This window comes from Gossypium hirsutum, chromosome A02 (genome assembly GCF_007990345.1).
Source record: "Gossypium hirsutum isolate 1008001.06 chromosome A02, Gossypium_hirsutum_v2.1, whole genome shotgun sequence".
Lineage (NCBI taxonomy): Eukaryota > Viridiplantae > Streptophyta > Magnoliopsida > Malvales > Malvaceae > Gossypium > Gossypium hirsutum.
The window spans coordinates 20,648,501-20,657,758 of NC_053425.1; positions in this window are offsets into that span (position 1 = coordinate 20,648,501).

A 9,258-nucleotide genomic window follows, 5' to 3' on the forward strand; every position below is an offset into this window, starting at 1 on the left:
TAAAAAGATAACTATACTTTAAAATTTTCCTAACTATACGTATCTATAATCTAAAAATTTCCTAACTATCTTATTAAACGTAAAAATTAAAACTAATCTAGTGGCGCTGCCTCCTTGGCAACGATGCCAACAACTTTACCGCCTCCGGATGTACTAACATCTAGAGTGTAAATCTTGCAACTAAATATTATCGTTAGGTAGTGCCTGCAAGTATACGAGTCAAGTTATAATATAGATTAATACAACGAAGTATTGGAGTACTTCAAAGATCGTACCCAAAGAAGGAAAAATTAAACTAATTTTTATTTCTACGTTAATAGATCTAATTAGTAATTTAATTTAAATATATCATGACAAATCTTAAGGTGATGACAAATCCTAATTACTTATTTAATTTAACCATATCTTGACAAATCCTAAGGAGATGAAAAATCATATTTTATAAGAATATTTAAAATGCATAAAATAAAGACGAGAAACTAATTTGTAGACTTTATCAATTCTAAGGACGAAAGACTAACTTGCTTCAGTGATCATAACTAACTCCTATTTCGGGTTCTATTCAATCAATTAGTCATTAACCTAGCAGGATCTCTCGATCTTCCACTAAACTAATAAGTCGAAAAAAACTACTTATCTCTCGACCTCACAGTCTAGACCGGATTAGGGTAATATGTTTACGGATAAACAATACAAATTTTGATTCATTCCCACCTGGATGATTTCCTAAGGTTGTTAAGCCTAGTGGTTTTAAGTTCTTCCTATCTCGACCAACGAATTCGCTAAGAAACCCTACATAGAAGTTAACTACCCCACGTCCACTGGTTAATATCCCATAAAAGGATTAGTTCCTCATGGATCTAATAAACATTATAAACTTTATTAAAAAGATAAGCATAAATAATAGATCAAGAATAAAGTTTAAGAAGAATCTCAATATGTATTGATAACTGTGAGAACAAAAATCTACGAAGAGTTGATGAATCCATGACTTGAGTTCAAAGAAGAATGAAAATAAAAGCTCGAATAAAATTACAAATGAAAATAACCTAAGTATAAAATAAATTAGAAAGAAACTGAAAATAAAACTAAATGAAAGTTGTAACCTAAAACTTGAAAAAAAACTGTTTATGAAGTGTTTAAGTCGTCTATTTATAAGCCTAGGGTTGGTCGTCGACCATTGACCTAATTCAGCTAACATTTTTGCATTAAAGTTTGTTGTGTGAACCAAAACACCCTTTGCTCATTAATTCTCCTTGTCAAGGTGGTGTCGCGACACCCTCTAGCCTGTGTCGTGACACTGAAGGCAGTTTGCTCCTTTTGAGTGCTTTACTTACTATGTTGCAACTTCGACACTCTGTATTGCAACATTGGGGCCAATCCCATGCTCCTATCTCTCCAAATGATGTCCTGGACATTCGCTAAATATTTTTTTGCTTTCCTTTAGGCCTATTTTGACCCCTAATGCCATATAAATGGCTCAAATCACACCTTTAATTATTGACAAGCTAATGATGAAAATTAAGTAAAAACATAACTAAATTGCTTTTATAAAACCTGGTCAAGTACGAAAAATGGTTTATTTTGCTACAATGAATTACAGTAGATCATAATTATATACACATCTCGATACTCAATCATGCAAATAACATGAATATACAAACAAGTAAATTAAACTTGAATTGGAGAAGTACAAACCGAATCCTCGTGCTACTCATCGACAACTCTCGATTTTCTTTTCCCTCTCGATAGCCTGGCATCGTCTTTAGCTTAGTACGATAATACAACAAATAGACATTATCAATTTCCATTCAATTCACATTCATATATAAAGAGAAAAATATTTTTAATTTTATTCAATTTAGTCCCTAAACTCAGGATATGCATATCTTTCGATATATCTTCAGATTAAAATCCAATTTCACATTTACTTATTAGGGATATTACATTTTCTATTCCTAGCATAATTTCATGCTAGGTTTTCACTTTATTCAGTTTGGTCTCTAATGTTACAAAGTTGACAACCACGCTTATTAAGTTTTACAATTGAGTCATTTTCATAATCTAAGCTTAATTTCTATAAATTTCAAGCCTAATTCATCAATTTCTCAACAATGGAAACATGCTAAAAACATAACAATTGAACAAATTGATACATAGGCTAGCTAAATTAAGCTCCCATTATCATAAATCTATAAAATTACAAGGAAAATGACTTATTTACCTTCTTTAATTGGTGGTTGAATGTATTTGAAATTTTGAAAGTTTTTTTTTCTTCTTTGTTAATGGAGGACGGTTTGGGAGAATGATGATGACGCCTCCCTCTTTCATCCCACTTAGTTTAATTAATTATTAAGACATGTTCCACTATCAATATGTTTATAATTAGTTAAATAACCATTTTTGGTCCTTTGAATAATTATTATCTAGGTCCTCAAGTATTTTTTAAATTAAAACTTAACAATGAATAAACTTTTACAATTTAGTCCTTGAGATTTAATTAACTACATTTTCGGCTAAATTACTATTTTATATTAACTCTGTAATTATTCATATTTTAAATTTATAGACTCAATTTACGGAAATGGGATCCCCGAAACTGCATGTTTTGCACCACTGGAAACCAGATTGTTGCAAAAATTAGGTTGAGAAAATAATTTAATTAGAAAATTAATTTATTTAAATTAATTTAATAAATAACTTTTATTCTGGAAATAGAAAAATATGTATTAGATTGGCTTAAAATATAAAGTGATAGGTGAAATCCAAAAAGCACGTATAATTGGACCCGATACAAGAGAGACCCAAAACCCTCGTAATGCATATAAGGGGTGGCAAGCCTATTATTTTTAGCTAGGGTTTGTCTCCCCTCTCTCCTTGTAGAACTAGGGGACTAGTTTTTCTATCATATATATATATATATATATTATTTGTATTCTACTAATTTAACTAAGATTCTTCTATCTCTCCCTATAAATAGATGGCACTGGTACGACTAAAAATACACAAGTAATATACAACTTTGAGATATTGTTATTCTACCCGAAGATAGTGCGAATTTATTTCTAAGTATAAATTCTATTTTCTGGAAATAACAACTTTACCGGTGTCTATTTAAAGAAAAACTTACTTTCCTACTAAAATTAAGAAAATTGTTTATGGTTCTTGTTTGATTTATGAGTTTCAATCCTACACTCAAAGTGATTCATGGTATGAGAATGTCTCATCATAATGTCTGAAATATAAATTGTGTTCCACGCCTCATCGGTATAAATCAAAGTAATATCTGCTCTGCACATCATCGGAACACCTAAAGTATAAATTGTGCTTCATGCCTCATCAATATAAACCAAGGTATAATCTCTTATACTAATCTTATGGCATGCCAACTATACCCTGCTTATAAATAAACTTGGTTGTTTTACCTATTTTTAGTCAATATATCTTTCATTTTTCTTGATTTTCTCCTTGTAACTATTACTTAGAAGGCTATAAATACCATGCACTCCAACCATCTAAAATGTACCAAATCAACATCCCCCTCTCTCTCTTCATCCCCCGTTTACTGTGTATTTTTCTAAGTTTTGTTGTTCTTGCTCCTATTCCTGTAATAGAAAAACTTATTGAATCTTAGGGATAAGCTATGGGCAAAATATCCTTAAGGAAAAAGTTTAACATGCCTCAAGCTTAGCTCATGTATGTTTCACATTTCCTTAGAATTATCCAACAAGGAGTGTATATCTAATAATGGTTCTATTTAGGAAAGACTTGGTACTTAAAAGTGTCAATTGTGGCCAGCTTTCTTTCTTGGAAACCTACATGGTGTAATTCCCAGCAATCTTAAACATACCTCAGATAATGTTCTCCCCGTCACTACTATTGATGGTGTCCCTTATGGTATTGCCAATATCAGTATTCCCAATTTGGCAATCGATTTAGCATAGTTCTCATTTCTCCTTATTTAGATTTATGCAATGAGATGCATAGTGGATTACTTTTTCATACACAAAACAATTTCATTTTGCTTTTCCAAGTTAGGATTATTTGTCTTGTCTATTTCTAAAACAATTAATGACAATGCTAGTTCTTCTGCTTGACTAATTCTTATTACTGATGACATGATAGATTATGAGATGTGAGTTCTTCCTATGTTAAAAATACTCAACAACTTGGTTTAATTTCTAGTACTAGTAATACTTGTTTACAAAAATGTAAGATATAAGTCGAATCAAAATAGACTAAGAAAAGTTGTGCATTGACCTTTAGAGAATCAGAACCTTTGAGTTAATTCATACTTATTCAGGAGACTTAATGCATACTATGACTAGAGGTGGTAAAAGGTATTATGTAACTTTTATTAATGATTTTTAAGTTGTACTAAATTATATTTACTTAGAAATAAAGATGAAGCTTTTGATATGTTTCCAAAATATAAAGAAATTTTTTTAAAAAAAAGGTTAAACAGAAAGATTAATAGAGTTATATGAGATAAAAGATGTGAGTATGTCTTGCTTAGTGACTTTATTGAATAGGAATGTATAATATATGAAATAACTCCACCTTATTTATTTGAACCAAATGATAGTTTCTCTTTAGTTGAAGTAGATAAATGTGTGATTAAATGCTTATTTTCAATTCTATTTAAGAGTTAGTACTTGAAATGAAATATTTTCTTGCTTCTAAATTTAACATAAAATATATGAGTAAAGTAAGTTGTAAGATAACACCCAGTTTCCAATAAACTCGAAATTAAGGAAGAATAAGAGACTAAATTGAAAGAGATCACAAATGTTAGGGTTAAGGGTTTTAGGGTTTTAGGGTTTAGGATTTAGTAGTCTATATTAGAAGGAAATGGAAAGCTAGAAACCAAATTGGTTATGGTTGAGATCCAATTCTAGTTGTTAAAACAAAACTAGGCGGTTCCTTAGTTGGAGACATAATGATTGAGAATGCACGATTCTTATAGGGTTGGAAAAAGCGCAGGAAGGGTTATAAATAGTTGGGAGATGGCTTCCTAGGGATGCTTTTCTTTCCAATTCAGATTTATTTTTTCCCATTATTCATCTTCTTCGATAGCTCGAAGAAGGGGTAACCATGGAAGGCTCTGCATGGAGCACACTTCGTAAGGATGGAGTTGGAAAAGTAGGAAAACCAATAATCGGGTAAGGTTCTTAACCATTTTGAATACATAAAGTAAAGTTTATAGACATCAAAAATATTTTAAGGGTTTTGCAAGTTTCTAGAAAAATGGTTTTAAGATAAGAATAATGAGTATAACTCATCATTTTTGTTTGTATGTTACCACCAGGAAAACAAAGGCTCTAGCATTGGAAGGATGGATAAGCCATGGAAACAATAACGATTCAGATGAGTTCCTAATACTCCAAACTTGCTATTAGGTTTATGTGGTTTAAGCATGCCATGGTTGCATAAGCGTGAAAGATGATGATATAAGCATGTATTGCACGATTAAGGGAAAACCTCAATGGGTTAGATGAAGATTAGGATGGGAACGGGGAGAGAACCCATTAGTTACCACCTTAGGTAAAGCTCTGAACCTTGTGGAGGGAACACTTTGGTCTTTGAGCATCAAGGATATGTTGTGTAAATGAGGTAATGGGTGGAGGATTCAAGAAATATGAATTATGGAATGGTATTTACCACGACGACAGGACCAACTGGTCTTTCAAGGTGACACCGTAATGACGGTATATGGTGTAAGACCATAGATGAAAGAGGCTATAGCAGTCTAGTATAAGGTATATAGCATAAGACCATAGATGAAAGAGACTATAGCATTTTGGTATGCAGTATGTAGCATAAGAACATGGATGAAAGAAGCTATGGCAGCATGGTACACAATGAAATGGTAAATGACGTAAGTCCGTGGATGAAAGATGTCATGGCTGCAAGGTAAATGGTATAAAAGATGCAGTGTAAGACCATAGATGAAAGACACTATGGTAGCCAAGTATGATGAGTAAGACCGTGGATGAAAAATGACATGGCATCATAAGACAGTACGCTAGGATGGCAGGTAGTTGTAACACCATGGATGAAAAACTCCATGGCATCCATAGATATGAAGTCTGTTGGGACAATAAACACAAAATAAAGATGAAGTCCTTCGGGACATCAAACATTGAACAAAGATGAAGCCCGTCAGGATAGTAAACACGGGCAAGCCTACTAGGACGAGAGAAAAAGAGGTAAAAAAGTATAAGACCATAGTTAGGCTACGACATCCCATAGAGTTTACTAGAAAATAGACGCAAAGAGTTAGTCAAGACCTCAAGTGAGGTGTATATAACCAGTGCGCCTAGTATAAGAAACCATGTAGGTGGAATAAAAGGTAAAGGAAAGTGTGAGTAGAGGCAAAAGGACTTGAAGGAATCTGCCAAAAGGGATGGAAGCCAACAAGGCATGAGAGAAGACCCAACGAGAATTAAAGGAAGAGAGCTGACCTATTCATGGAAATACAGAGAGGAAATATCTGAGGACTGCAAGCAAATATCTAGGGTTAAGGATTCTATCAAGGGGACAGTATGTCTGTTAAGACATTTCCTCTTCGAGGAAAGTCTAGCGCAGGTGCGCTGCTGAAATGATAACTAGGTGCGCTATTGAAATGATAACTAGTAGGGAAGAAACAAAGCAATGTAAGGTTGCAGCTCGAATATTCGTAAGAATGATAACTTGCTAGTTAAGCTGGACAAGGCAATCTTTACTTACGAGACAAGTGAGATTCCAAGTAAGGGATGGTGTGAGGGGTGGATTATTGATAGTCATCCCTTGCTTCAAACAATGAGGTAGAGTGAAAATGGGTTTGCCAGAGTGGCAAGCTACGCTAAAGGTCAGCATGTTACGAAAATGTCCTTAGGACCTTTGCGATTATGGAACGGAAATGAGAGTTCGCCAGGACAAGGTTATAGCCATGTAAGGTAGAAGGCAACAAACACCATGTGTAAAGGAAAAAGTGAAAAAAAAGATAAGAGGTAAGAGTAGGTTTCGCTGATATGGAGAAGTAAATGTGATATGGCCAAGCGGAGTCGAATGTCATGGAGGATCGAGTGGAGCCCTCCACCTTGATAGTAAATACTTGTCATGAAAAAGCAAGAAGTATCTTTAAGTTATTTTATTTGATACCTCGGATGATAGGGCTTATTTATGATGTACTGAAAGAACTCACAAAGTTCTCTTAACCTTATGGAGTTATCTGATGTCCGCAGTGTAACACCTCCTAACCCGTATCTGTCGTCAGAAAGGATTTCAAAGCATTACCAGAATTTTCAGAATGATTTTTAGATAGTTCTTGTAAATTACTATTCATAAGTCAAGATCATCCAAAATGTCCCTTAATTGGACCCTCGATGCCCAATATGAGCATTAGAATCAAGTAGGGACTTAATCAGAAACTCTAAGAATTTTTTGCGACATTTCAAAAAAAATTCCAAGGTGTAGGGCTCACACGCCCGTATGGTCCAAGGGACACGCTCATGTGACCCTGGGACGCACTCGTGCTGCAGGCCCGTGTGCTAGGCCGTGTCGTTAATTAATTTAATTCGAAATTAGGTGCAGGTTTCACACGGCCAAGACATACATCCGAGTTTTAGGCCGTGTAGCACACATGGTTGAGACACACGCCCATGTCTCTGCCCGTGTGCTCAATTCTGAGCATTTTGTTTCTCAAAATTAAGGCGCAGGTGTAACACCCCTTACCCGTGTCCAACGCCAGGACGAATACAGGGCATTACAGAATTAAAGTGTAAAAGCACACAGAGAATCGAGACATAAAATTTCTTTGAATACAAAGCTATATATACACATGCAACTTTTCCTATTACGGGCCTACAAGGCCCAAAACATACATTGGGGTGGTTCGGGACTAAACCGTGGACTTTAGAAATTTTTCATAAAACAGGGTCACACACTCGTGTGGACACAAGGACACGCCCGTGTGCCCTTGACCCGTCTGTGTCCCCAGGCCGCGTAACTCTCTGTTTATTACGTCGGCATCAATTTAAAATCACACGGGCAAGTCACACGTTCATGTGCTAGACCATATGGCTAACTAAATTTTCACATTGAAGGTGTAACACCCCGAATTTTGGGCCTAGAAGAAATGGGCTTCGAGTATCGGAGTAATTGGAATTTAGTTGTGCAAGAAAATTTCACAAATGGATTTTCTGCTAAAATGGCTAAGTGTTCGGGCACATTTAGGAGTGTTAGAGAAGCCTGGGTTCAAGTTCTTGCTTTTGTAAAAGTTTTTGTTTCTGCTCTTAAGTGAACCTGGATGTTAGCATTTAGGTCATATATTTAAATATGAAGGGTTTTTGTCACAAAAAGCCTTGTGGCTTGGTGGCAAGTAGCGTGACTTGGTAACTGGGAGAACTTGGGTTCGAATCCAATGGCATACAAGGTGTATTTATTTTATTTTCATGAGGTGGGAGAGGCAGAATTGGATTGGAATTCTACTAAGGTGGTTGTGGACTTGGTCAAAGGGAGAGAATCAAGGGTTTGGATGATGGTTGTTATAGATATAGAGGAGATTTTGCTGGAGAAAATTGTGGAGTTTGACAAGGGTAGAGTTGGCCGAATTTGGGAGTCTATGGGTGCCTATTTCGTTTTGACTTAGTGCCGTTTTGGTAAGGGGAAAAATATAGGAATTCGGTTTGGTGGGTTCTTTTGCACTTTTGGTCATTTTCTTTATTTCTGAATTTCTAAGTTCCTAATCTCCTTTCCTCTCTTTTCTCTCTATTGCCAAAATTGCAAGTAACTATTCGTGCCTTTTCTTTTCATTGAGATTCTATTGTTCTGCAACTATTCAGCAAATCTGTCGAAACTTTTAATTGTCAAAAATACCGAAGCCTTGTGTTGTTTTGCCCAAGTCTCTTTCTTTTCTATTTCAATCCCTGCCAAATCACTCAATTGTTAGTTGTCTCTTCTACTTTTTCTTGCTTTGGCTGAATAGAGTTAGGACTCTACCTTGTTTTCTTTTACATTTTCTCATAGCCAAATTCCCTATCTTTCTTTCTTTAATTTATTTTTTGTTCTTCTTTCTTTAGTCGATTCTCCTCTTGACTGAGTACTTTGTCCTCTATTTTCTCTCAGTCGGTTTTTTCTGTTGGCCGAATATTACTGGTAAGTGTTTCTTTGATATCGGGTTCTTCTCTTTTTCTCTTTATCGACGCTCATCTTGCTTTTCCCTTCGACAGGGTCTTATTCCGTTAACACCTTCTTGTTTTGTCATTGCTCGAATAG